Genomic DNA, 27609 nt, shown 5'->3' with positions numbered 1-27609 from the left:
TGAATGTAACATTTACTAGGAAAGACAAACACAGTAAAAGAATTTTTTTTTTAGATATTTTTTAGCCAGATGGAAGGCTTTACTTTAAAAATGTAAAAGGTCATAAAAGCCCCCTTTTGGGGGGCAATCATAATTTTTTTAATAGGCCAAAGTGAATATTCTTAACATACAAATGTGACTTTTAATTCTTTAAAATGCAGTGGGGAGTAAGTTTTCCTTAACAGTAAGAAGGAAAATCCCTCTGAGATTATGAAGCCATAGAATTTGAGACTAAAATTGGCTCACATCAAGATGCTGTTAGTTAGCCATGTGCTTCATGTATGTGTTTTCTTAATGAAAGCATTTTGTCTCCCCACTAGTAAGGATGCAGATTTCAAAGTATTTACACTATTGTTAGAATAATGTGTGCCACACGAGACAACCTCTATACATGGCAGATTTGATAAACAACGCAACTATTTTCTTATGCAATTCATTACCAACACAAGCTAGCAGAGAATATGCACCAGAGTGAAAGGGAAGGTAGGACTGTGTGATGGTAGATGTCAATTCGAATGTCTGATTTAGGCCAATGTGAATAATGAAATCTTAGTGAACAACCAAATAGGGAGAGAAGCCCTACAATCTATGAGTGATTTCCCATCACCTTATCTATTGCATCTAAGCACTCTTTACTCGCTAATCCTTATTGCCCTTATTTTCTTTAGTGAGATGATTCTTTCAATTATACTCCATAGACAAGAAATGTTTATCAATTTATAAAAGTTATACATTCATAAATAAATTTATGAATTCATAAAGGACTATTTAAACAATGTTTTCCTCCAATAAAAGAATTATTAACTATGCATATCTTTTCTTTAAAATGAAGTGATAAATTATAAATAATGTATAAGTATAATAACGGTACTAAATTTAGATATGGAAATTACCCTCAAAGCTGCTGGATGTGAATAATCAAACCTTTTCTATTTATGCTTCTGGCTGAGAACGAAACAAGTGATGGAGACTTAAAGAAATGGAAAAGTCCTTCACACGGTTTCTTGTGACCATGAGTGGAGGGCAAAGTCTTTCTCTCTAGAGTCCAAAGACAAGATAAAATGTCTGTGATTTGAAATCAGAATGAATCTGCTGCTCCACTAACCATGGCTTGAGTATTGCCATAAACCTCTGATGGAGGATTCCCCAGTATGAGGTTGCAAATGGCAGTTCTTGCCATCTTGATATTTTGTAAAGAGCCAAGGATGTGAACCTTCACATCAGCCAAAATTACCCTTGTCCATGTCACACTCTCTGTGGTGAATTTGGGTGGTTCCTCCTTTGCCAGTGATTCTTCCTATTGCCCCACACAGGTGGTCTCCCTTTAGGGTCATCACATCTGTAATTTCAAAAGACTCTAGGAAAAGGTCACCCAACCTAATGAGGGCAAGTATGTCCTCCACCTGAAACCCAAGAGAAAGGCTTTCACAAAATCAGCTGCTTTTGTCAAAATACTAACGTCCTTGGTTTCTCTACAAGTCCTGATTCCACATTCCTGAATTTCAAGGTAAAGCGTATCTGAAGTCGCAAATGTTCTACAATAGGAGTAAATCTCTGCATCCGGTCTCTTTTAATGGCATGTATCTGTTAGCTGGGACTGGAATTTTCCTTGTTTCTTCTTTCCCACCTAGGAATCCACGGCCGGAGAGGGGTGGGAAACCGGGCCTCCCTGCGGCCGGGCCTCTGCCTGCCTGGTCCATGCGGCTGCTGTTTCCCTGGGCCCCTGGGCCATCCTGGCGGGTGACCTGGGTGAAGCTGTCCTCAGCCCTGGCGCTCTGTGCCTCCATCCTCGGAAGAATTTTTCCAGTCCCAACTTGTGCTTCTGGCTTGAATGCGTGTGCGCTGCCTTTATTGCCCCTATTTTAATTCATAGCTCTTATCACTGCCTGGCATCACAGGTTTATTGTTTATTAGTTTATTTCCTGTCTCTCTCAGTAGAATGTAAACTGTCTCAGGGCTGGGTTCTGGTTTGCTCACTGCTGCATCCCCAGCTCCCGGAACAGGACCTGGCACATGGAAGTTATCAACAAATAAATCCTTTGGAGAACTACAGACTCTGTACCTAGATAACTTTGCTTATTAATTACCCCTATTTAAAAAACTTTTATTTTTCCAGAGCTCTTTCCTAACTGCCTAATTACTTACTAGTGAATAAATTATTTATAGTGCATTTGAAAGATAATGTTCCCTTTCACTTACATGTTACATTTGAAGCTTACAGTGAATTAAAAATCTCTAAGGTTTTATTTGTACAACAAAACTGCTAAGAATATGAGAATAAATGGGCTAAGCTCAATTTATTAATCCAACTGAGTATATAAAAAGTAGAAATTTAAATTCTTTAAATTTAAAACTTCTTTAAATTAAAAAAATTTTCAAATAGTCGACTTTAAAATTTTTTTTTTTTTCAACGTTTATTTATTTTTGGGACAGAGAGAGACAGAGCATGAACGGGGGAAGGGCAGAGAGAGAGGGAGACACAGAATCGGAAACAGGCTCCAGGCTCTGAGCCATCCATCAGCCCAGAGCCCGACGCGGGGCTCGAACTCCCGGACCGCGAGATCGTGACCTGGCTGAAGTCGGACGCTTAACCGACTGCGCCACCCAGGCGCCCCACAAATAGTCGACTTTAAATTATTTTCAACCTACCTTCATATCACCACAAAAAACAATTACCGTACAGACACAAGTCCACCTGAAGATCTGAATATTCTAGGGGCACCTGGGTGGCTTAGTTGGTTAAACATCCAACTTCAGCTCAGGTCATGATCTCACGGTTCATGAGTTCAAGCCTTGCATCGGGCTCTGTGCTGACAGCTCGGAGCCTGGAGCCTGCTTCAGATTCTCTGTCTCTCTCTCTCTGCCCCTCCCCTCCTTGTGTTCTCTTTCTCAAAATAATAATAAACTAATAATAATAATTAACATTAAAAAAAAGAACTGAATATTCTAAAAAAGGGAAAACTTTTACTGTAAAGTCATCATCATGTGAAAGAATATTTTTAGGACCCAAAATGGAGAACAAGTAATAAAACTAGTTTTCCCAGGGGTGCCTGGGTGGCTCAGTTAGTTAAGGGTCTGACTCTTACTTTTGGCTCAGGTCATGATCTCAGGGTTGTGAGTTAGAGAAGCCCCAAGATGGGCTCTGTGCTGAGCATGGAGCCTGCTTGGGATTCTCTCTCTCCTCTGCCCCTCCTCCTCCCCTGCTCCTGTGTACTCTCTCCCTCTGTCTTCCTCTCTCTCAAAAAAAACAACAACAACAACAACAAAAAAAAACCAACCAAACCAAAACAAATAAACAAACACTAGTTTTCCTGACAAGTGTTTTGCTAACCAAAAGGACCAAAATTTTTAAAATACAGAATGATCCCCTGATGGTACCCTTCATCATCTTTCCATGTAAACGGTTGTCCACTTTGTATTTGAGTGGCAACATATAGGAACCATGATCACATCATGTGGCCTCTTACAGCTGGTCAATACATTTTATCTTGACAGGCTTACTATGTGGGATTTGCATTCAGCGCTTCATTCTCTGCATCTTGTCTTATACTGAAGATTCTTCAGGATGAGAATCATGCCTTATTCACATTTATTTCTTGAGGCACTTTGGAGAGTGCCTCGTACACACTTGGTATTCAATAAAATCTTAATTGAATGAATGAGTGACCCATGGAATGTGGAGGAGGAAGGAGAGAATAAAGGACCACTGAGGTGTCTAGCTTGGGTAAATTGAGGAAAGTGGGAACTCATGAGGAGGAGTCTACTGGGAGCAAGCTAATGAGTTTGACTTTGGATGTGTTGAGTTTGAAGTGCTATTGTATCTCTGGGTTGGGGTATCCAGTGAGTAATTGGAAAAACTGGGCCACAGCTCAGGAAAAGTACCAGAGCGCCTTCTCTCACATTCATTGGTTCTTGGTTCCTTCCAACGTACAGAGGGTTATGCTAGAAAAACAGCAGCAACAGTAGTAGTAGTGATGATGATGATACATGCTAACACTTAATGAACCATTGCCATGTACCAGGCATTATGCTAAGAGTTTATATACATGATTTTATCTAACTGTTACAGAAACCCAATGAGGTAGTTCTGGTATTATCTAGGGAGGTTGAATAGCTTGTCTGTTTTCACAAGCCTATACCTTAATTATTTTACAAAAATCCAAACAAACCCAAGAAACCTTGAAGAGTATATAAGGAGAGTACTGCCATCCTGAACTCTACATATCTTTTCTATTTGTTCCTCTACATGCAGGTCTGGAACTGTTTCCACAATGAACCTGGGCTTGATTATGGCCATTCACTAACCTCATTAATTTATTAATTCATTTACTGACAAGTATTTATTCAGTTCCACATACTATGTTAAGTGCTTACACCTACATTAAAACAAGTACTAAAATAATGTTATCACTAACAATAAAAATCAAAGATATAACAGTAAAAGAAGCAACAGACGACATAGACATTCCTACTACAAAAGGAGCCTGGGTGTCCAAGAATTCACACTCAGCTCAGCTACTGCTAATCTGGCTAGGAAACCTCATTTAGCTTGGCTGGGTCTCAGACTCCTTATATAGAAGCTAAGGGGGAGTTCTGCTGTATTGCCAGTGTGAAGATGCAAATTGTTTCTGAACCATTTGATATATTAGAAAACAATTTGAGCATAACATGAATTTCACTTTGTTGCTAATGCAAAATTTCTTCTGTGACAAACACTAAGTGAATGCAGAAAACGTCATCCAGCTGAATTGAGCCATGTGCAAATACACAAAATGCGCAGTGTGTGTGTGTGCCTCCCCCCGCCCCCCCCCCCCCCCATTTTAAACACCACCCAGCTACCTCGGTTCCCTGTGTGTTGTGAGCCATTCCCATCCACATCTGGTGTTAGAACTTTCTATCTGATATCAGATAACCTTCCTTCCACCCTTTCACAAAACTCACAAGCTACAACCCTTTCAGTATCTACCTCCTCAAACAAACTTTTCAACATAAAGTGCCACATTTACCATAGTATTTACATGCTTCTTAACATGTGTTTCTTTAATGTGTATAAAACTGTGCTAATCTTTTTACAGAATCTTATCTTTTTTAAAAAACATATGTCACTGGTGAAGTCTTTGAGTGTTGTGCCCTGTGCCCCTTACCCTACGTTTCCCATTAGCCTGTGGTTTTTATCACATGATTTTGCATAGTGCAGTGGTTTTTAGGAAGGCAATATGCTGCATGATAGCAGAACTGACTGTACTCGGATCATGCTTAAATTTAATGTTCAGTTCTGCAAAACTTCACTATGTCATTCCTAGATTGAATGTTTACCTTTGATAGTCCTTTAAACAAATCTTAACATGCTGAATCACATCAACAGGAGGCTGAAAATAAGAAGAATTTAAGTATGAACTTGTTTCTTCCCCCCTATAAGGGAAAAAAGGACCAAGTCATACCATTTAAATGACCACACATTTGCTGTCCATTTTGCTACTCCCTCAGGAAAAGCACCTACGTCCTTACATTTGAAAATTCAGCACTTTAGAAAGGCTGGCCCTTGGTTTCCTACACAATCAATCAAGGATGCTTGGGGCTTCATTTAAGGTAGGACTGGTATGGGCCCAAGAAACTTAATACAGTCAGAAGATTACTGGCGTGTGGCTGCCAGTTTTTCTCTGAGACTCCTATGGCAACTGAACAGCTGGCTTCTTACGAGATTCTGGCATCCCGAGGAGGCCCTGAAGTCAAGTTATTGCTTAGCCCAGAAGCCGATCAGCTCTAGGAGTCACCACTTGTGGAAGACAACACAAGGTTTTAGAGGCCGGTCCTGATCATCACCTCCTAAATCTAGGTCTGCTCTGTTTCTTTTTTTTTTAATTTTTTTTTTTTTCAACGTTTATTTATTTTTGGGACAGAGAGAGACAGAGCATGAACGGGCGAGGGGCAGAGAGAGAGGGAGACACAGAATCGGAAACAGGCTCCAGGCTCTGAGCCATCAGCCCAGAGCCCGACGCGGGGCTCGAACTCACGGACCGTGAGATCGTGACCTGGCTGAAGTCGGACGCTTAACCGACTGCGCCACCCAGGCGCCCCGCGGTCTGCTCTGTTTCTTAAAAGGCTGGAGAAGAGATCTGCTGTGGCAGGTGGTAATCTTCTGAATATAATCATGGGAAAAAAGAGAAGAAAGAAGGAAGTTTAGGGATGCCTGGGTGATTCAGTTGGTTGAGCGTCCAACTTCAGCTCAGGTCATGATCTCACAGTTTGTGGGTTCGAGTCCTGCACTGGGCTCTGTGCTGACAGCACATAGCCTGGAACCTGCTTCAGATTCTATGTCTCCCTCTCTCTCTCTGCTCCTCACCCACTTGTTCTGTCTCTCTCTCTCCCTCTCAAAAATAAATAAACATTAAAAAAAAATTGTTTTAAAAAGAAGGAAGGTTAAGTACCCTGCAAGGTTGTCCATAAAAATCAAACTCATATCCCAAAAGGGAGTCATTACACAATCATAGGATGCCATCTTATTACTACTAATACTATAATACTACTGAACTATTATCCATATATCATTAAGCCATTCTTACTGGCTGGGAAAAAGGAACAGGAATTATTAGAATATATGCTTTCCACTGATGATGTAAAACTGTGAAAGAACATGCCAACCACTGAAAAGTGGTTCAAAGCATCATTTGAAAATGGAAGAAATAAAGGAAGATACACAGTGCTTAAAACTTAAGATGTTTTAAAAATACATAAACTGATAATGGTTGATAATGACCCAGAGAGATAAATGTGATACACGGTATTTCCATGACATATCTCCATAATTGGGGGTGACATGCTTTCACAACCAACCTTGCACTAGGTTTCTATCACCCATGTTTCTATATTGTCTGAGCAGCCACATCTAGCTTATTCTTCCTCCACAAGGCCTCTCCCAGCCACTCTTCCTCACTGTCCTGATCAGCTCAGGCTACCACCATCTCATGCCAAGTGGGATGCAATGGTTGTCAAACTCAAACCCCTATCTGAGGTACCTCCTCTCTTATCACTTCCTACTCACACAGCCATCAAAATTATCTTCCCAAAATTCATATTTAGTGCAAACATCATCTCCACTGCACCCCACTGTTCTGGTCTAAACTTATCTTTTCCTGCTTCATCTCCCATCCTGGCCATCCCTACATTCCCCAGTTGAGCCAAAACACTTGCCATTCACAGAAGTGTCCTACATGGCCCCTGCTCCAGGCCAATGCTCAGCCTAGGTTGACTAGCAGCTTTCTGGTGTTATTTAGTACTTATTCCTGATACTGTAATTCTCTTCACTTACACTTCCCTAGCTGGATTCTGAATTTGTTAAAGATTTTAGCACCCAGCACACTCTCTTGCACATAATGAACACTATTAATATTCACTAAATGTAATTAGGCTGAACTTATAAAAGAGAAAGGATGAGAAGTTAAATTCATAGAAATATATGGCTGACATATATCTGAAGTCTCTTTTTATACATAGATTTTTCCTGAATATTCTGAGGTAGACAAAGCATTCAGAATTTTGCCTGCTCGATAAGAATCCTTCTGGATATCTAAAATCTGAATATTGCATTATACTGAATAGCCTCCTACACATAAGTTGAAGACACTTATTTGTTCTCAAAACACAACAAGTGTCCAAATATAATGACTATTATTTTGATGGGTTAGGCTAAAGAATTTCCTGAACTTTGCACTCTTGTTTCTGATAACACACAACAGAAATCTGGACTGAAATCTAGACTCTTCATCTTCTGTTCACAGCAACTGTCCACAAAAGACTCTGATTGTGTTTCTGGCAGTCAGATATTCTTAATAACTGTTCACCTTTCCCCTCTGGTCTTCCATGTGTCTGTGTCGTCTCTGGAGAGAATTTAAGTCAGAATCCGTGACTAATGTGCATAGTATGTCAGCCAGACTATTGCTACGAAATAAGCTCCAGCTAGCTAGCCATCAACTCTTTGTTGCTTCTTGGTCAAGTTACTAGACTGCATGAAAAAACACTACTTAGTGATTAAAATACTGCTCAAATAGGCCCTGCTCTGCCACAGGACTAACTAGACAAAGGGGTCTTTCTCAGCTAGAGATCTGTTTATTTTACAGGTAACAAAGGAAAAAAGAAAGGGTGGCTTTCAGGAATTTAGATGTGGGACTCTACGGTGTAAATGTAGTTTGGTACAGACATCTCATAGATCTCTTCTGTGTTCAACTGGGATTTTCAGGCCTTACTTCCAGTTTATCTGGGAGTCACCTGAATCAAAAGTCACAACCAGAGGTAGCCATCACAAGGAAGCATGTAGATTTCCTCTAAAGAGCCATAGAAGAGTTTTATGTTGTTCTTTGATGATCTTACATGTGTTCATCTTTCCTTCACAACCAGACTGCATGTTTCCTGAGGCCAGGTTCCATGTTTTATGTTTTGTTTGTATTCCTCAGGCCGACAGAGTCGCCAGTGTTGAAATATATAGCACAGGCTCATTAAATATCTTCAACTAATTGATTTTGCTATAGAAAGTAGCACACCACTTGTGTCTTTCAGAGATTTTTAGCTCATGACTAGAAATAACCACATATTTATATGACCCAGCAGCTTCTGAGGTGAAAAGCATTCCCTGAGTAGAATAAAATTGAAGATGGAGGGGGTGGGGGGCAGTGGAGGAAGGGAGTCAGCAGTCACTGAGGAGAAATTACAAAAATTACAGTAGGCTGTCTTGGCCCAAACCAGGGACTCTCTAACCAGGACTCTATATTTTCAGAGAACAGCTCCATTAAATATTGATGATTGGACTCTGAAAGCCCTAGAATTAAATTCCAATCCTGTTTTAATTTTATGGGCTATGCAACATAAAGACCGAGGAAGAACATCTGGGCCACTGGGCCACATGCACATGTTCACAGCTGGAAGAGATCATAGATGACCCAAGTTAAATTAGCTTCAGGGTGGCCACCTGCACCACATTTTTATTTCTCTCAAATTCTTTCCCCTGCCCATTTTGACCTGTCCCATGACTCTCCACTTAAACCGAATTTTTTTAAAGTCTATTTCCGTAGTCTCTTTTCTCTCATACTCTCGAGTTGGTTTTCATTGCATTGGTGGTGTATGTGCACACACATGGAATGAGGCACTTGCATCATTTGCTCAGTTGATAGCTGGTTGAGTTATCTTTCTTTAGTATATTCCTAAGTACAATTAGAAAGGACAGGAAATGACTCCAGGGCTAAAAGTTTTATTCTGATTTGGGTAAGTGGTTTGAGTCAACCCAGATGGTGATACTTCATGTCACAGCATGTGACTAAAAAGAAAAGTCTTTGGAGAAATAATAGGAATGACAAGAGCTTGCATTTACTGAGCCCTTACCAGATGCCAGGCACTTTCTCCTAAGCTCTTTTGCATCTATTAACTCACTTAATGGACTATTTGAGCTACAAAAATGGGTTTTAAAACAAGTCTCCAATATTTCTCTAGCAACTAATAAAACAGACTAAGGAAAGTAGAATTTAAAGCTTTGACCTGTCATCCCAAAGCACACATATTTCTGAAGAAATATAATTTTTAGAAATTTATAGTCTACATACACATGGTACATGTATATAGTTGAGTATAATTCAGCTTTGAACTCTGGGATATATTTTGAGTTTAACTTTTAAAAAAATGATAAAAGGGGTAAGATGACATATGTGCTAGATTGTAAAGTAAAAGCCATATTCTTAAATGAATGTAAAAAAGAAATTAATTTGGCCATAGAGATACTGTTGGATCTAGAAAAGTAGACATGAGTGATTTCAGATGTTGTACTCAGAATGCCAGCATAAACCTTACTCTCTTACAACCCGGGCTGACAAATAAATTAATAACTTACTTTTCCTAACTCCTTTCTTCCAAGTTGATAGCTTAGCCTCAAATATAAAATTGTACTATATCATGGAGCTAAAACTCATTCTAAATTTTAATATACTCAATATTTCTGCCAACTATTATTTTTAAACACATTAAAATCTTAAGTGAACATATGTCATTTTATTTGCAATACTTTAAAAATTTACACATCAAGTTTAGCTGTGCTTTATAAAAAAAGAAGAGATACAATGCAAGATCAAAAACTCTCATTCCGCAAAATCCCAAGCACCCCACATCTACAAACTTTCACTGAATCTCTCTGAATAGTCACAGAAAGAACAGAAGAAAGAACAGACTAGAAGTCTGGGGGCAAGGCCATAATTATGGGAAGTTAAAGAAGCAGCTGGCAGGAAAGAATAATAAATAAAGGAAGCAGGACTTATAATTTTGGATAGGAACTGGCTGTTCCTATTAACATGCCTCAGCTATCTGGGAAACTTTTTCCAGAATTAACTCAAACTTCTCTACCTTCCTCTGACAGTGCCCTTGCTCTGAGAAATCAAGGGCATCTCCTAATTCTTTGTAAATACTTCCACAATGGCACATTCTTCACTGTTTTATAATTATTTGTTTCCATGTCTGCCTTTTCCTCAAAACCATGAACTTAAAAAAGAGATTTTTTTTGTTTCCTTCATAGGCACTGTCCGTATGCCTATACCAACCAAAATAGTAGCTCATCTGAAGATGAGCTTAATAGTATTTGTTGCATGAATGAATGAATGAATGAATGAACAAGCAAATGGAAAGTGGTAATTAGGCTGGCAAGGGAGAGAAAACCTAGAACACAGAGAAGAATACCCTCACAGCCACAACAATTCAAATTTTCTGAACCTCATGGTTTCCAGAAGTATGAAGTTTTTTCATTTTTCCAACTTTCTCTCTCTCTACCTACCTAACAATGTGTATCGAGATATAATTCACATACCATCTATTTGGAGAATAGCACATGCAGTAAAAATAATTAGGAAATACTGCTAACACCTTACATTTAAATAGAGTTTTACATAAAAGCATTTTCAATATGTTAATGCACTGGATTCTCCCAACATTTCTTAAGCACCCGACTTCGGCTAAGGTCATGCTCTCTCAGTTCGTAAGTTCGAGCCCCACATCTGGCTCTGTGCTGACAGCTCACAGCCTGGAGCCTGCTTTGGATTCTGTCTGTCTGTCTCTGCCCCTCCCTTGCTTGTGCTCTCTCTCAAAAATAAAAAATAAACATTAAAAAAACATTAAAAAAAACAGACAAGCATATCAAAACTACCGTGTGATACAGTGAATGCCATAATAAAAGAATGTAAAGTCTCTCTCAGCATTATCATTCTGATTTCCTTTACCATTTCTTTCTCTTAAAATGAAGTTCTGGAATCTAATAACAAAATATTGCCTCTGATGACCATCATCAGGAAATGGGAAGTGTTACACACAGGGATTCTGAGCCTGTGAGCCAGTGCTATTCTCCTCAATGATGGGGATGTCTAAGGAGTCAGTCAGACAAGGATGCAAAGAATGAAGAAGAGGTTACCAAGTGTGAAATGTAGACTGGCATTTCCCTTCCTTCATATTCATGCTGTGGTTCTCTGATTTTCCATCACCACAATATTTCCTATAGAGATGGATTATAAAATTCAAGTCTTCGATTGTGACATCTACATAGAGGGCATTTGAATATTTATCTGCAGCCATGACTTCTCTCCTGAGCTCAGTAGATGGATCCACCTCTTTGTGGATACTTCTACTTTAAAATCTTGGGGCGCCTGGGTGGCGCAGTCGGTTAAGCGTCCGACTTCAGCCAGGTCACGATCTCGCGGTCCGTGAGTTCAAGCCCCGCGTCGGGCTCTGGGCTGATGGCTCAGAGCCTGGAGCCTGTTTCCGATTCTGTGTCTCCCTCTCTCTCTGCCCCTCCCCCATTCATGCTCTGTCTCTCTCTGTCCCAAAAATAAATTAAAAAAAAAAAATCTTACTGTGACCTCACGTTGTTTACCTCAAATTAGGTAACAGCAACAGATTACCTCACAAGTGTTCCTGATTCCAATCTTTCCTTTCTTTTAACCCATTTTATACACTAGCATATACAAATGCTCCTAAAACAGAGGTTTGTAGTATGCCTTCCACTACGTGACAGCATCCAAACTTTCTAAGCTGATCTGCAATGACCTCCTACTCTCACTCATGGCAGGTTACCGACATACTGGATTGGAGCAGAGGCAGAAGCTTGCCTCTGGCACTTGATTGCCATGACCTTGGGCAAATAGCTGAGCCTGCTAGGACTGAGTAAAAATCCCATGCCAATGTATAGCCCCAGAAGTAAGAAAGGCTTACTTCCTAGGTTTTCTATGTTCCTGCCCTTTGTTCTTTGCATATCCTGCCTCTCCAAAGTGAGTTCAAGTATCACCTTGCTTGTGAAACTTTCTTCAAGTACTCTGGCCCAGAATGACTTCTGCTTTTTCCAAACTCCCAGGACCTTTACTTCCAGCTCTTTTCATAATCCTAGAGCCATCTCTTGGAAATCTAGAAGTCACTGTCAAGAGTTCATTTGGTCCAGTCACTTGCTGGCTGGAGAGTTACCTCTTTTTACTGATCACCCGAGGCTGTCTCATATACAATCCATAGTGTTCACTAATTTTCTATATGTGTGTTAACATGGAATATATATATATATATATATATATAGTATATGAAAAATATGTATTCTGTACATGCATATTCTCTTTCCAACTAATGCATGAACTCTCCAAGAACAAGTACTTCTCTAATATTTCCCATAGCACCTAAAACAACGTATGTACTTGAGTACTGAATTGACTTTTAAGTATCTTCAGATTGGAGTTAAATTATTGGTCAAAATCTCCAAATCTGGAAAAATGGACGCATTAATTTTTCATGGCTGAAAGAAACCACGGGTCAAACCTGGAAGAAACTCAGTTAGCTTGTATCTCACTTTCATGTCTTTCAGTTAGTAAAATAAAACCATTCCTTTTATTTAAATATCCTCTTGGGCCTTCTATTGAAATGGTGGTTAAGAACAGTTGGCTCTGGAAGTGTGGCTGTCCTCAGGTTTTCATGGGAATGTGCATCTGTTGGCGAACCCTGAGGTACTCTTGGTTCCCAATATGTGCCTGTGTGCCCTTAATGGTGCTTAATGGTGCAGGGTGAGGGGAAGGCGAACCACTGGAAATGAATCATGGAGGCTGGAGCATAAGAATAAGGGTTAGATTATGATGGGAAAGAGAAAGCAAAGAAAGGAACATGCTCCAAACTTTTGTTCAAACATCCTTATCAGAAACAAAGTAATGAGAAAATGTCCTTCAGTATATTTATTTTATATATGTGTGTGTGTGCATATAGGCGTGTATATAGGTATACACACACACATACATACATATATATGTGTATATATACACACCCACTATGTTTGTCCATATTAAATAGTATTACAGTTTAAATGTCCTTTTCTTTTGTCAAATAAAAATCAACCACGTTCATACTGCACTTTGTAGATCACTGGTATAAAGTCTAGACTCCATAGGTAAGAGCTGGTCCAGTGCAAAGGCTACGGTGGGTGAAAATGCTGACATAATTGAAACAACATGCCATGTGCACAGCTAATAAAGCCATGCTCCCACTTCAGCTTCAACGGTCCTGCCAGAACACCCTCTGTGCAAAGAGCCTCAGGACTGCCCTGGCCCACACCCACTTCACCTCCAGCCATCCCACCAGGGCAGCCTCAGCACAGTGTACCCCAGGACCCCCAGCCCACACCAGCCATAGCCCTAACCCGCCAGCCAAATTCGCCAAGTACACATGGTCTACATAAGGGACAACCATCCACAAGACCATTCCTTCAAGTTTAGAAGTAGCTGTTCAGCCTAAATCATAGAAACAAACACAGAAGGTCAGGTAAAAGGGGGAGACAGAGGAATATACTCCAAAATAAAGAGTAAGACAAAACCTCAGAAAAAGAACTAAATGAAACAGAGATAAGCAATACACCTGACAAAGAGTTTAAAGTAATGATTGTAAAGATGCTTAGCAGGCTGAGGCACTTAGGTGGCTCAGCCCAGCATCAGGCTCTATGCTGAATGTGGAGCCTGCTTAGGATTCTCTCTCCTTCCCTCTGCCCTTCTTGCCCCACTCATGTGCTCTCTCTCTCTTTCTAATATAAAAACTAATAATAATAAAAAAAGATGCTCATCAGGCTGGAGAGGAGAGTGGAAGAAATCAGTTGAGAACTTCAGCAAAGAGATAGAAAATATAAAAAATATAATAACAAAGCCATGCAGAGAGAACCCTGAGCCCATATTTACACTGCAGTGTAAACATAAAACATCAGAAGTAGTCTTGATATGAAATTAATTTATTTTTGAGACATGATATTCCCAGAAGTGGCTTATAGTCCTGACACTCTCAACTCTTTCTGAAGCAATATATATATATGTTTTGCTTCTTCGTGTTGTTTTGTTTCGTTTGGTAGAGGGGAAGCAGGAGATCGGATAGAACAGGGAAAGATAAAGTTAAAATACAAGTACAGGTATGAAAAACAAGAAAACTATTTTTCTCCCATGTGAAAACAACTTAAAAAAATTTTTAATGTTTATTTACTTTTGAGAGAGAGAGGCAGGATGCAAGCAGGGGAGGGCAGAGGGAGAGGGAGATACAGAATCTGAAGCAGGCTCTAGGCTCTGAGCTGTCTGCACAGAGCCTGACGTGGGGCTCGAACTCCCAAACCATGAGATCATGACCTGAGCCGAAGTCGGACGCTTAACTAAGCCAACCAGGCACCCCTGGAAATAACTTTTATTTTAAAAATTATATATCTCTATATAAATGAGATATACATATGATATTTCCATATTGCCTTAAAGCAAGAAATTTAGCATTGTCAGATCCTGAAAGCATCTCACCAGGTCTCATACTCACAATAAATGCAATTCTCCAAGCTGCCTGCAAGATCTGACAGAAGGGAACATGTACAACACTTTTCGGGATCTAGGCAAATACTCCTTGATTTGTTATGTTTTGTTTTTATTTTGCCCATTTAATCTACTTTTACTCATTAAGATACTTTTTTTTTTTTTTTACATATGACTTTAAAACAGAAGTCAACTCTGACTTGTTGCCCTCTTCTTACGACATTCACAGTTTGTTTCTTCCAGTTGGAAATGTTTTTCCCACGTGATGTTTGCACTCTGAGGGGAACATATAATAAAGTAATCAAACCTGACCAGGACAACAATTTTCATATGGAGAACAGAATGCCAGGGAAAAAGTGCCAGATCATACAGCAACATGCTCTTGTTCTTTCAATGTGGCATAAAGTATGCATCAGCAGATTCCAGCTAGTGTGGATTTCAGAGCACCTGGGGAAAAACCTTATCAGTCTCTCCTAAGTTAAAGCTACATTTCTCAGCCTTGCTCCTTTTAAGTGGTAGATGTTACCTATGTTGTATGTCAGCTCTTACTCATTTCAATGCCAATTACTCATATCTGTGAAAGTTCTAATAGGGATGGACTGACATTTAACTTTTTTTTTAATAGAAGAGCTTTGTTGAGATATAGTCACATACCATATAATTCACTCATTTCAAGTGTTCAATTCAAGGGTTTTTAGTATAGCTGTGCAACCATCACAATAAGCAATTTGAGAACATTTTTATCACCCAAGAAAGAAACCAAATACCCATTAGCATCCTCCAGCTCCTGCCCCACCCCACCCCATCCCTAGCAACCACTCTACTTTCTGTTGCTATAGATTTTCCTGTTCTGACACTTCACATGAAAAGAATCATTTTGTGTATGATTTCTTTTGTTAACATAATATGATCAAGGTTCATCTATGCTGAAGCATGTACCAGTACTTCCTTTTTATAACTGAATAATATTCCATTTTATGGATTATACTACATTTTATTTATCTATTCATCAGTTAATAACACTTGGGTTGTTTCTCCTTTTTGGCTATTATGAATAACGCTACTATACGCATTTGTGTGCAAATTTTAGGTGGACATGTTTTCATTTCATATCTAGGGGCTGAATGGCTGAGCCATATAAAAACTCTATGTCCAATCTTTTGAGAAACTACCAGACACTTACCTTCTTGTTGATGTAAACAAGTTTTGTAAACAAAATCAAATGTGAAATGCAAAAAGAAAAAAAGGAATATTCTGCCCCTTTTCTAAAATAATTTCCAACCTTTCAACATTTCAGGACTATTTGCATAAAATTTTTACTATGTTACTGGCAAATTATCGTCTTCTTAGAGCAATTTCAGTTGATATTAATGTATATTGCAACATTCTGTCAGCCATTTATTTGTATTAAGCAACCATAAAAGCAATCAAAAGCCTTAATTTAATTCACATTTTCCATTTGACTTCTCCCTAATCATTGTGAATTATTTTAGCCATTTTTCTTTAGAATATAAGATCTTTGAGTGCATATGCACATTAATAGGCTTCCAAAAAAAAGTATGCGATTATCTTTGACAGTATGCTTTGAGTGCTCAGGACCACCTTCATAGTTATTCTTGATCATAAGTATTGGTTTATCTTCCCATGTTCAAGATACTGACTATTGATGGGCTCTTCTAGCTCATGTGATTGGACAGAGTGACTTCCTGCTGAGAATTACATGCCCATTAAGTTAGATTAAAACATGCTGAATCCCTCTTTATGAAAGACTTTTCACACTGTATAGATAACACATGCATTCAGGCCTTCTCCTTGGCTTATGGCCTTTGTTAACCAACAAAAATGGTTATATTTTAGTAAATACTTTTTCTATTCGTAATTTGGGGTCAGCCATGGTTGTACCATCTAAGAAATACTTGGATCAGTGGTACCTTCGTATATGGAGACATACCTTGCTCCTCTGAGCAGGATCTGACTTCATCAGAAGGCAATCAGATCTCCACTCAACCTCCCCTGGGCAGCATGAATGTTCTCCATTTCTCACGGGGGTTGAGGCAAAGCAGAGTAGCCTACCACTTCTCGAAATTCACCATAGTTCTTCCTAGCATGCTGAATGGCGGCCACCCAGTCTGTCTTCTTCAATAGAATTTAATGACTTCACCAGACCAAGTGAAACAGATCCACCATAGAAGCACTCCAGGAAAAACAGCAGAGCATAACCTTGGAGTGCTGAGAAACTGGTGTACTGCTCTTTATGGGCACTGTCGAAAGTTGGAGGGTACAACCCAGCTTCTCCTTTTGTGGAATTCACCCCTTCACATATACTTGACAACATTATGAAGAAGCCGTTTCTAATGCTTGGATCTTTCACTAATGTAGTAAATATACAAGTAAAACTGCAAAAGCAGATCCTGTCATCCCTGATTTTATTAAGTATAAATGTACTGATCACTTTGTTTTCCTCTAGCAGAATACATCAATAAAATAATCTTATGGGGAGAAAAACTCCACCCTTCATTTTTATAATTATCAAATATTTTAGAACTCTTTCCAAAAATTGTCAACAGTCAAGGTAAATGGTAATTTGAGGGTGTAGGGGCATGGAAATCTGACTTTGGGGAACAGTATGTATGAAAATACGTACCTAAAAAGCTCAAAGTGGAATGCAGCACCAACTGCAAATGAAAAACAGTAATTCTGCTGCTTTTCAAATACCCAAGTGGTGGCCACAAAGTCTGTCTTTCTCTAAAGCCTGTCTGCATCGATACCTTTTGTGTCTCCTGAAAATATTACTTTGTGTAGTAATCTTTATTTTAACCACTTTGTCATCATCGTGGGATAAACACAATCGAGTTTCCAAAATGAATCTGGGAGGCTGGGGTTGTCTAGATAAAACATGACTGACTGTTTGGCAAACAATTGCTCACAAAGGACCTGATCCTGTAATCTTTGTCTTGGCAGAACATTACTGTAGTATAACTCGGTTTGGCAAACCTTATGTAAAAATAGGACCCTTGACTTAAGATACAGTGTAAACAGACTGACTTCCTAAAGCCCTCAATGGGTCTGTGGTGAATGAATGCTTAAGCGCAGACTCTTCTATGGAAAACCAAATTTACTTGAAAAGTAATGTTTCTCTTCTCTATTTTTCATAATATATGGGCAGCCCAAGCTCTACTCCTGTACCAAAAACTTCACAGTTATTGTCCAAATTCCTATGGAATCCAAAAGGGAGATGGTTTTTAATTACTGAGGGACTTTGAATAAAATGAGATGTGTGTGAGGCCATTATGGTTGTCAGTGGCCAAAAATATGCATAAATTAGAACAATTAACTAAACAAAAATGACTAATTGAAATTTGTGGGGAAAAATCTTTTTAACTGATGCTGTTTCCATTACACAAGTACCAAAACCCTTCCTGATGAGTTTAAAAGATTTAAAAAAACTACTGTATTATACATAAATTTAATGACAATAAAGCAGTGCCTTCTGTTGTAGCGTACAAAGGAATAAATACTACGGTTTCTTTTAAAAAGTAATTTTCATTCAATGACTGATGTACACTCAGTATGTTCACAAACAATAAAAAAAATTAATGGCCAGATACACAAAACAAGGTCATTTTTCTGCTCCTACAGAAATGACACCTGTGGCGGGGGGAGGGGAATAAATATTGTTTACTTGAATTCATGTCTTTTTTTGTTTGTTTTTAACATTTATTTATTGCTGAGAGACAGAGACAGAGAATGAGCAAGGGAACGGCAGACAAGGAGGGAGACACAGAATCTGAAGCAGACTCCAGGTTCTGAGCTGTCAGCACAGAGCCCAACGTGGGGGCTCGAACCCACGAACCACGAGATCATGACCTGAGCCGAAGTCAGACGCTTAACCAACTGAGCCACCCAGGTGCCCTTACTTGAATTCATGTGTTTCATTGAAATCATACTGAAGTCTATATACAGTTGACACTTGAACAATGCACTTAGAGACACTGACCCCACAAACAGTAAAAAAAAAAAAAAAAAGGCCATATATAATTTCTGACTCCACAAAAACTTAACTACTGATACCCTACTCTTTTTTCAATGGGGGGGAAGGGCAGAGGGAGAGAAAAAATTTTTTTTAATATTTAGAGGAGGGGAGGGAGAGAGGGAGAGAGGGAGAGAGGGAGAGAGGGAGAGAGGGAGAGATGCAGAGAGAGAGAGAGAGAGAGAGAGAGAGAGAGAGAGAGAGAGAGAATCCTAAGCAGGCTCCAAGCTCTGTGCAGAGTCCAATGTGGGGCTCCAACTCACAACCCTGGGATCATAACCTGAGCCAAAATCAAGAGTTGGACACTTAGCCAAGTGAGCCATCGAGGTGCCCCCTAATAGCCTCCTCATGACCAGAAGCCTTACCGATGACATAAACAGTCAATTAACACCTATTTTGTATGTTACCTGCACTATATACTGTATTCTCACAATAAAGGAAGGTAGAGAAAAGATGTTATTAAGAAAATCACAAGGAAAAGAAAATACATTTATACTGCTATACTATAAAAAATCCATGTGTAAGTGGACCCATGCAGTTTAAACCCAGGTTTTTCAAGGGTCAACTGCATTAACATTTTTTTTTTTTTAATATAGAACATACACCTTTTTAAAAACAATGATTGTCTTTTCGGGATGGAGTGTTACAGCAGACCTCTACATTCTAAAATACACATTTCTAAACTAATAAGAAAAAACCTGTCACTTAAAAAAATAACTCCAGTGTGAGAGATTTTCTCTGAGGCAGAGTTGAAGAAAAGTATGTTCTTCTCACTGTTGTTTACAGTCGAAATATACAAATATCAGAGCTTGTCTTGAAGGCCACCTGCAATGCCATGGAGTCTCTGAAATGCTGTTAACTAGCTGCCTTATGAGCTACCATAATGAAGCTTCCTCAGCAAACTCACACAGGGGCTCCCATATTGAGATGCTTTTCTAGAATGTGGTAAAAACTACTATGCAGGCATGGAGGTGTGCCTCTCAGATCTGCCGTCAAGACAGTACTTGCTGTGACTGCCAGCTACTATACTTTTGGGATCTCCAACAATGTTCCTGCTGAGGCCACACTATCCTGTGTCTTCTCCCAGTCAATGACTGGGCATAGCAGGAACACTAGATCTAGGTCAGTTCTCAATATGGGATGCTTCTAAACAGGCAGCCTCTGCTCTGGGGCTCCCCATCAGGCCAACTGATCCCGTCCCTGGCTGCACTGTAGTCTGAGGCTTCTCCTACCCAGTCCTCCTTCCTTCCTCCTCTCTTTCAAAGGTGTCAGACCCGTACAGTCTGAAGGCTCTCTCTGGTTATTCTGGCTTCTTCACTCCATTATCCTTCACAAGACATTTCCACCAATTAATTCTGTGTTGGCATGTGCCTTCCAGTGGACTCAAATAAATGTAGACACCTTAGGCTCCAACCTACATTCTTGTGAGAAAAATGGGAGCTGAGCTAGCCCTGGGATACCTGTAGTATACACACAGATCTTTAAATGAGAACAGAATGTCTGGGACACATCATCCAAACACCTTGTGCTCTCCCGCTCAGACCTGGCTTCCCCTCTCTATTGCAAAGCAGTTCCTAGAAACTCGATACTAACTCTGGTTTAGACATAGCCAGGAAACATTCTTCTTTTTAAAAACAATTGTGTCCCCAGAAATTACATAACATTTCAAAAATAATATTGTTATCAGTAATAAAAATATGACTAAAAAACTTTCATTGAGATATTTCTTATGATTTTAAACAATTTTCACTTATTTAATTTCATTTTATCTTTTATTATCATGTCAAATATGTATGCTAGGTAAATCATTTATTAATAAAATATTTAGTGAAAAAATTAGGCACAGATTGCCTTCACTTGCATTAGGAAACATCTACTTAAAGGGAGAATGTTGACATCGAACAAAGTATTAATAAAATACAAGAACTTTCTCTTTATTCACTGTGGCAAAATACACATAGAATTTACCATCTTAACCATTTTTAGGTATAAAGTTCAGTAGTGTTAAGGACATGTTGTTGTTCAACCAATTTCCAGAACTCCTTTCATCTTGCAAAACTGAAACTCTGTACCCATAAAACAACAACTTCCCACTGCCCCGTTTCCAGTCCCTGGCAACCACCATTCAACTATTTGTCCCTGTGATTTTGACTACTCTATGTAACTCTAAGTGACATCATGCAGTACTTGTCCTCTTGTGACTAGCTTATTTCATTTAGCATCATGTCCTCAAGGTTCACTCGTGTTATAGCATGAACGACCTTTTTTTTTTTTTTTTAATTCCTTACTTAGCTTCCAGGGACACCATACCTTCCTGATTCTCTTCCCACCTCTAAATTTTTACTGGATCATCCATCTTTTTCCATCTACCTCTTTAACATGGACATTCTCCAGAGTTCTGTCCTTGGCCCCCTCAGGTTCCCTGTAGGTGGTCATATCCACTTCTGATGGTTTTCACTGTCATATATGTTGTGGTCATTTCCTCTCCTGTGGACTTCAGACTCATATCTGACTAACCGCTGGACCTCTCCACCTTGGTACTAGAGGATCTGTGGTAAGCAAGTAACAGCCCCCAAAGATCACCAACTCCAATTCCTAGAACCTGTAAATGTTACCTTATTTAGAAAAATAGTCTTTGAAGACAGTAAGGATTCTGAGATGAGATTGTCCTGGATTACCTGGGTGGGCTCTGAATAAAATCACAAATGTTCTTACAAGGGAGAGGCAGAGAGAAATTCAACAAATGCACAGAGAAGAAGGCAAAGTGACTGCTAAGGCAGATAGAAAGGATGGGGCCAAAAGCCAAGGAATACCAGCAGCCACCAGAAGCTGGAAGAGGCAAGGAGCAGATTCCCTCCTAGAGCCTGTAGAAGGAACCCACCTGCTGACATCTTGATTTTGGCCCAGTGAAAACTGATTTTGGACTTCTGGCCTCCCAAACTATAAGAGAAGAAATTTCTGCTGTTTTAATCAACCAAGATCATGATAATTTGTTTTGGCAACCACAAGAAACTGATGGAGTACTGTATTAATTTTCTACAACTACTGTAACAAAGTACCACAACACAGGACATAAACAGCAAGACTTGCTTTCTCATAGTTCTGGAGGCTAGAAGTCCAAGGTCCAGGAATCAGCAGGGTTGATGCCTTCTGAGGGCTGTGATGGAGAATCTCCTCCCTGCCTCTCCTAGCTTCTGGTGGTTTGCTGGAAACTGCTGGTGTTCCTTGGCTTCTGATACATCACCCTGATGTCTGCCTTCATCTTTACATGGTGTTCTCCCTGAGTGGATGTCCTCTGTGTCCAGACCGCCCCTCTTTATAAGGACATCAGTCATACTGGATTAGGGCCCATCCTAATGACTTCATCTTAACTTAATCTGCAAAGACCCTGTTTCCAAACAAGCTCATATCCACAGGTACTGGGGAGTTAGGACTTCAGCATCTTTGGGGGGACATAATTCAACCCATAACTTGTCTATTCTCTTGCTGCCCCAAATTCATGTCCTTCCCATGTGGAAAACACACTGACCTCATCACTTATATCTCCCCAAGTCTTAATCATTCCACCATCAACTCAAAGTCCCAAATCTCATCATCTACATCATGCAAATCAGTAATGGGTAAGACTTGGGGTAAGAATCATCCTGTAGCAAAATTATTCTCCAGCTGTGAAACTGGACAACTGGTTATCTCCTTCCAAAATACAACTGTGGAACAGGCATAGGATACAAGGATACATATTCCCATTCCAAAAGGGAGTAACTGGAAGGAGAAAAAAGGGACTATGTTGTCCCAAGCAAGAAAGAAAAGTAGCAGGGCAAATTCCATTAGATTTTAAGGCTTGGGAATAATCCTCTTTGGCTTCATGTTCTGTCCTCCAGGCCCACCAGCATGGCGGCCCCAGACCCAGCCCTCTGGAATCAAGGAGGAGGCACTGACCCCAGCCCTGTGTCCTAGAGGACCATGGTGATGACAGCAGCCCTGGGGACCTATGAACTGCCTTCAGGCTCATTCTTCCCTCTTCCTGAAGGATAATACATATTCTTGGCCAAACAGCTCCATTGACCCATCTCCTCCCTATAGACTCCTAGAAGTCTGATAACATCCTTCCCTCATTTTATCCCATCTCTGGCCCCTTTAGTCCACACTGGAAGTATTTCTGCCGAGATGGTTGACACCCTTGATGCTCTCTGTATGGTAGACTTTCTTGGTTTTTTTTTTTTTTTTTTTTTTTACAATATGGACAAGCTGAGAATTTTCCAATCTTCAGGTCCTGTTTCTTTTATGCTTAACAATTCCTTCTTCAAATAATCTCTGTTCTCTCACAGTTTCCCAAAAGCAGCAAGGAGATACTACACCATGCTTTCAACACTTTTCTTAGAAATCTCCACAGCTAAATATCCATGTTTATCACTTATAAGTTCCACTTTCCATCCAACAGAACACAATCAAATTCTCTCCTACTTCATTACAAGGATTGCCTTTCCTCCAGTTTCAAATAACACATTCCTTATTTCCATCTGAGAACTCACAAGAAGCACCTTAAGCATTCATGTTTCTAGCAACAATCTTTTCATGATGATTTATGTATTCTCCAAGAAGACAGAAGCTCTCTCTACAGCTCTCTTGTACACAGCCCTCCTGTTCTTTCTGAGTCCTCACCAGAACCACCTATAACATCCACATTTGTACCAAAATCTCTTTAAAGCAATCTGAGCTTTCTCTAGCAAACACTACAAAACTCCTCCAGCCTCTACCCATTACCCAACCCCAAAGCCACTTCCACATTTTTAGGGATTTGTTACCACAGCACCAAATGTGTATTAGTTTCCTAAGGCTGATGCTGTAACAAAGTACCAAAAACTGGGCGGCTTAAGCAACAGAACTGTATTCTCTCCAAGTCCTGGAGGCTGCAAGTCCAAAATCAGTGTCTGCAAAGCTGATTCCTTCTGAGAGCTGTGATGGAGAGTGTCCTCCATACCCGTTCTAGTTTCCAATGGTTTTCTGACCATCATTGGCATTCCTTGGTTTCTGCTCATCATCCTGATCTCTGCCTTCATCTTCACATGACGTTCTCCCTGTGTGCATGTCCTGTGTCCAAATCTCCCCTCTTTTTATAAGGACCCCCATCATATTGGATTAGGGTCCACCCTAATGACAGCTTAGCCTGATTATCTGTAAATACCCCATTTCCAAATAAGGGCATATCCACAGGTACTAGGAGTTCGGAGTTCAACATCTTTTGGGGGAACATAACTCAACCCATAAATACCTCAAATTCAGCATTATGCAAAACATAATTTATCCTCCTTCCAAACAACATGTTGCTCTTCCTATACTCCATTTGTGAGATAGTAACACCACCACCACTGATCCATTCAGAAGTGTTGGAGTTCTCCCCAATGCCTTGCTTTCCCCTGAACTCCATGCTCAATCCTGCTTATTTTACCACCTAATTATGTATGAATGTATATATGTATGCATGAATTTATTTTTTGAGGGGGGACACACACATGAGTGGGGAGGGGCAGAGGGAGAGGGAGAGACAGAATCATAAGCAGACTCTACTCCTGGCACAGAGCCCAACGCAGGGCTCCATCTCATAACTGTGAGATCATGACCTGAGCAGAAATCAAAAGTCAGCTGCTTAACTGACTAAGCCACCCAGGGTACCCATATTTCAATAATATCTTATTTAACCCAACATGTCCAAAATATTATCATTTCAATATAAAAACAGTTTTTTGGATGAGACTGCTCTTTTTCCCCCTATTTATTTCCAGTATAATTAACATACACTGTTATACTAGTTTCAGGTGTACAACATAGTGAGTCAACAATTCTATACTCAGTGCTCATCACAAGAAGTGTACTCTTAATTCCCATCATCTATTTCACCCATTTCCCCCCTCCCCCCCAGGTAACCATCAGTTTGTTCTCTATAGTTACGAAGGGTCTTTTTCTTTTTTCTTTGCTAATTTGTTTTGCTTTTTAAATTCCACATATGAGAGAAATCATATAGTATTTGTTTTTCTCTTACTTATCTCACTTAGCATTATACTCTCTAGCTCCATCCATGTCATTGCAAATGGCAAGATTTCATTCTTTTTTTGTGACCGAATAATATTCCATTGTACGTGTGTGTATATATGTGTGTGTCACACACCACTTCTTATCTATTCAGCTACTGATAGATACTTGGGCTGCTTCCATATCTTGGCTATTGTAAATAATTCTGCTATAAACACTGGGGTGCATGTATCCATCTTAATTAGTGTTTTTTTATTCTTTGGGTAAATTCCCAGTAATATGATTGCTAGATCATAAGGTGGTTCTATTTTTAACTTTTTGAGAAACCTCCATACTGTTTTCCACACTGGCTGCATTCCCACTAATTGTGACAAGTGCTCCTTTTTCTCCACTATCTTCACCAACACCTGTTGTTTCTTGTGTTTTTTATTTTAGCCATTCTGACAGGTGTGAGGTAATCTCTTATTGTGGTTTTGATTTGAGTTTCTCCGATGATGAGTGATGCTGAGCATCTTTTTATGTGTCTGTTGGCCATCTGTATGTCTTCTTTGAAGAAATGTCTGTTCATGTCTTCTGCCCATATTTAAATTGGATTATTGTTTTTTGGCTGTTGAGCTGTATAAGTTCTTTATATATTTTGTCTATTAACCACTTATCAGATCTATCATTCACAAATATCTTCTCCCATTCAGTAGTTTGTCTTTTGTTTTTCTGATTGTGTCCTTTGCTGTGCAAAAGAACTTTTTATCTGCCTAAGTATTTATTGACTTCATCAGCATCTCTCAATCTCTCCAGATAAAGCCTTTAAGTTAAGAGTTTATGTGCTTATCATCTGGGCTCACGGGCTCATTCCCCATGCTCTAGTCTTGCACTTCTCACATTTGCCCTCCTATCTTCTGAGCTCCTTCATCTTGGAATCCCACTGGCCTCACACAGAACTTCTCACATAGAAGACACTCACTTAGCAAATGATGACCAGTGAACTCATTCAAGAAACTGCATTATATACACAACACTAAAACTATCCCATTTGAGGTCTTCCTTGGGATTCACAGATAAATTCTCCTATTGAAACAAAAGTTATGATAGTATTTCTGAAAGTGGGATTTTACTAACCTTTTGATAGAGGGTACATCCTAAGTACCAGTCAAGATGGTGTTTTATACACCATTAGTTGAAAAGATAGTTACATCATAGAGGAAAGATATCACCCTGACCTTTGTCACAGCATTTGCTCTCCCTTGAGCATCTGTAATATCTGTCCATAGCTCTGATTAGGCAGTTCGTTACCTACTGCCTTACACTTGTCTCTATTTTTTTTTATTATGTCTTCTCTGACACCTAAGCTGCTTGAAAAAAAAAAAAAAAAACAATGTCACATCTTTTTGAATGCCCCCACAATGCATGGGCTAGTGTTAACAGAACAGATATTGGCATCAATCATCACTCATACAGATTGCGTTAGAAAAAGAAGACCAACTTTGCGCACTTCTGTCTCCAATATATATGTTTTAGATTAGAGCTTAGGTTCTGAAAACAGACAGACTTGGTTTCAAATTTCTCCCACCTACTAGCATATAACATTAGATGATTTATACAGCCTCTTGAAGCCTCAGCTTCCTCAGCAATAAAATGGGATCCCTCCCTTTAGTGTCTCTTGTATAGGACTATACTAAGGATCAGCTCAGGTAAGGCATGTAAAAGTGTCACACAGTGCCTGGTACATGTAAACACTCATGGAATGGTGATTATTAACATCACTATTAGTTTTTATTGCTTTAAGGGTTCTGACTGCTGCTTCTAGAAATCTCCTCTTTGGCAGTAGCATCCTCCTCCTCCTCCTCATCATCATCAAAGAACATTTCTTAAGAATCTTGGAAGAAATCCCGCATTTCCAGGTTGGGCTCTGGCAGGATTCTGTGGGAGTACAGAAGATCAGCTGATATTACCCCTGACAAAACCAAAAAATTTTCCCAGTGCAAGCCAGGATCCCAAGAGTGGATCTCCAGCACTTGTAGGCTTGCTTATTTTTTAAATTACTGTGTTCTGCCGATATGTTTTTTGCTGTGTATTTATTTCTCTTCCACTAAACTTCACATCTGTTTCTCCTGCCACACAAGTACCTAAGGGCCTTGGGACCAGACACTTTTTTTTTTTAATGTTTTTATTTATTTTTGAGACAGAGAGAGACAGAGCATGAGCAGGGGAGGGGCAGAGAGAGAGGGAGACACAGAATCCGAGGCAGCTCCAGGCTCTGAGCTGTCAGCACAGAGCCTGACGTGGGGTTTGAACTCACGGACTGCGAGATCATGACCTGGGCTGAAGTCGGACGATTAACTGACTGAGCCACCCAGGCGCCCCAGGACCAGATACTTCTAACAGGAGCACAGGGCTGCTTTAGAGGGGTAAGGACACGGCCTTTGTCCCACCAAACAATGCCACTCAGGCACCCACCATCAGAAATCCTAATCCATGGGAATTTGAAGCTAATATTCCACAAATTGAAAGAATGTATTCAAAACATACCACCCTAAAAAGCATCAGGAAACTAGTGTTGTTGGTTTGTTTGTTTTTTTTATGGCACACTGTCAAGTCCATCTTCTAGTACACAGTGAGCTCCTCAACAATAAAGAGAGGTCTCTGGGATTTGATGGTTTACTCCCCCACCTTCCCTAAACAGTTCAACTT

At 39.7% G+C, this 27609-nt stretch overlaps 1 protein-coding gene and 1 pseudogene across 1 annotated transcript in view; both read right to left on the bottom strand.

The window, feature by feature from the left end:
- The window catches only part of COLEC12 (collectin subfamily member 12), a 196518-nt gene that overhangs the window by 125937 nt on the left and 42972 nt on the right, over positions 1 to 27609 (bottom strand). The window lies entirely within an intron of this gene.
- On the bottom strand, positions 707 to 2419 carry LOC122470618 (annotated as a pseudogene).

Source organism: Prionailurus bengalensis, chromosome D3 (genome assembly GCF_016509475.1).
Source record: "Prionailurus bengalensis isolate Pbe53 chromosome D3, Fcat_Pben_1.1_paternal_pri, whole genome shotgun sequence".
Classification (NCBI taxonomy): Eukaryota; Metazoa; Chordata; class Mammalia; order Carnivora; family Felidae; genus Prionailurus; species Prionailurus bengalensis.
This window is presented reverse-complemented; position numbering and strand designations above follow the sequence as displayed.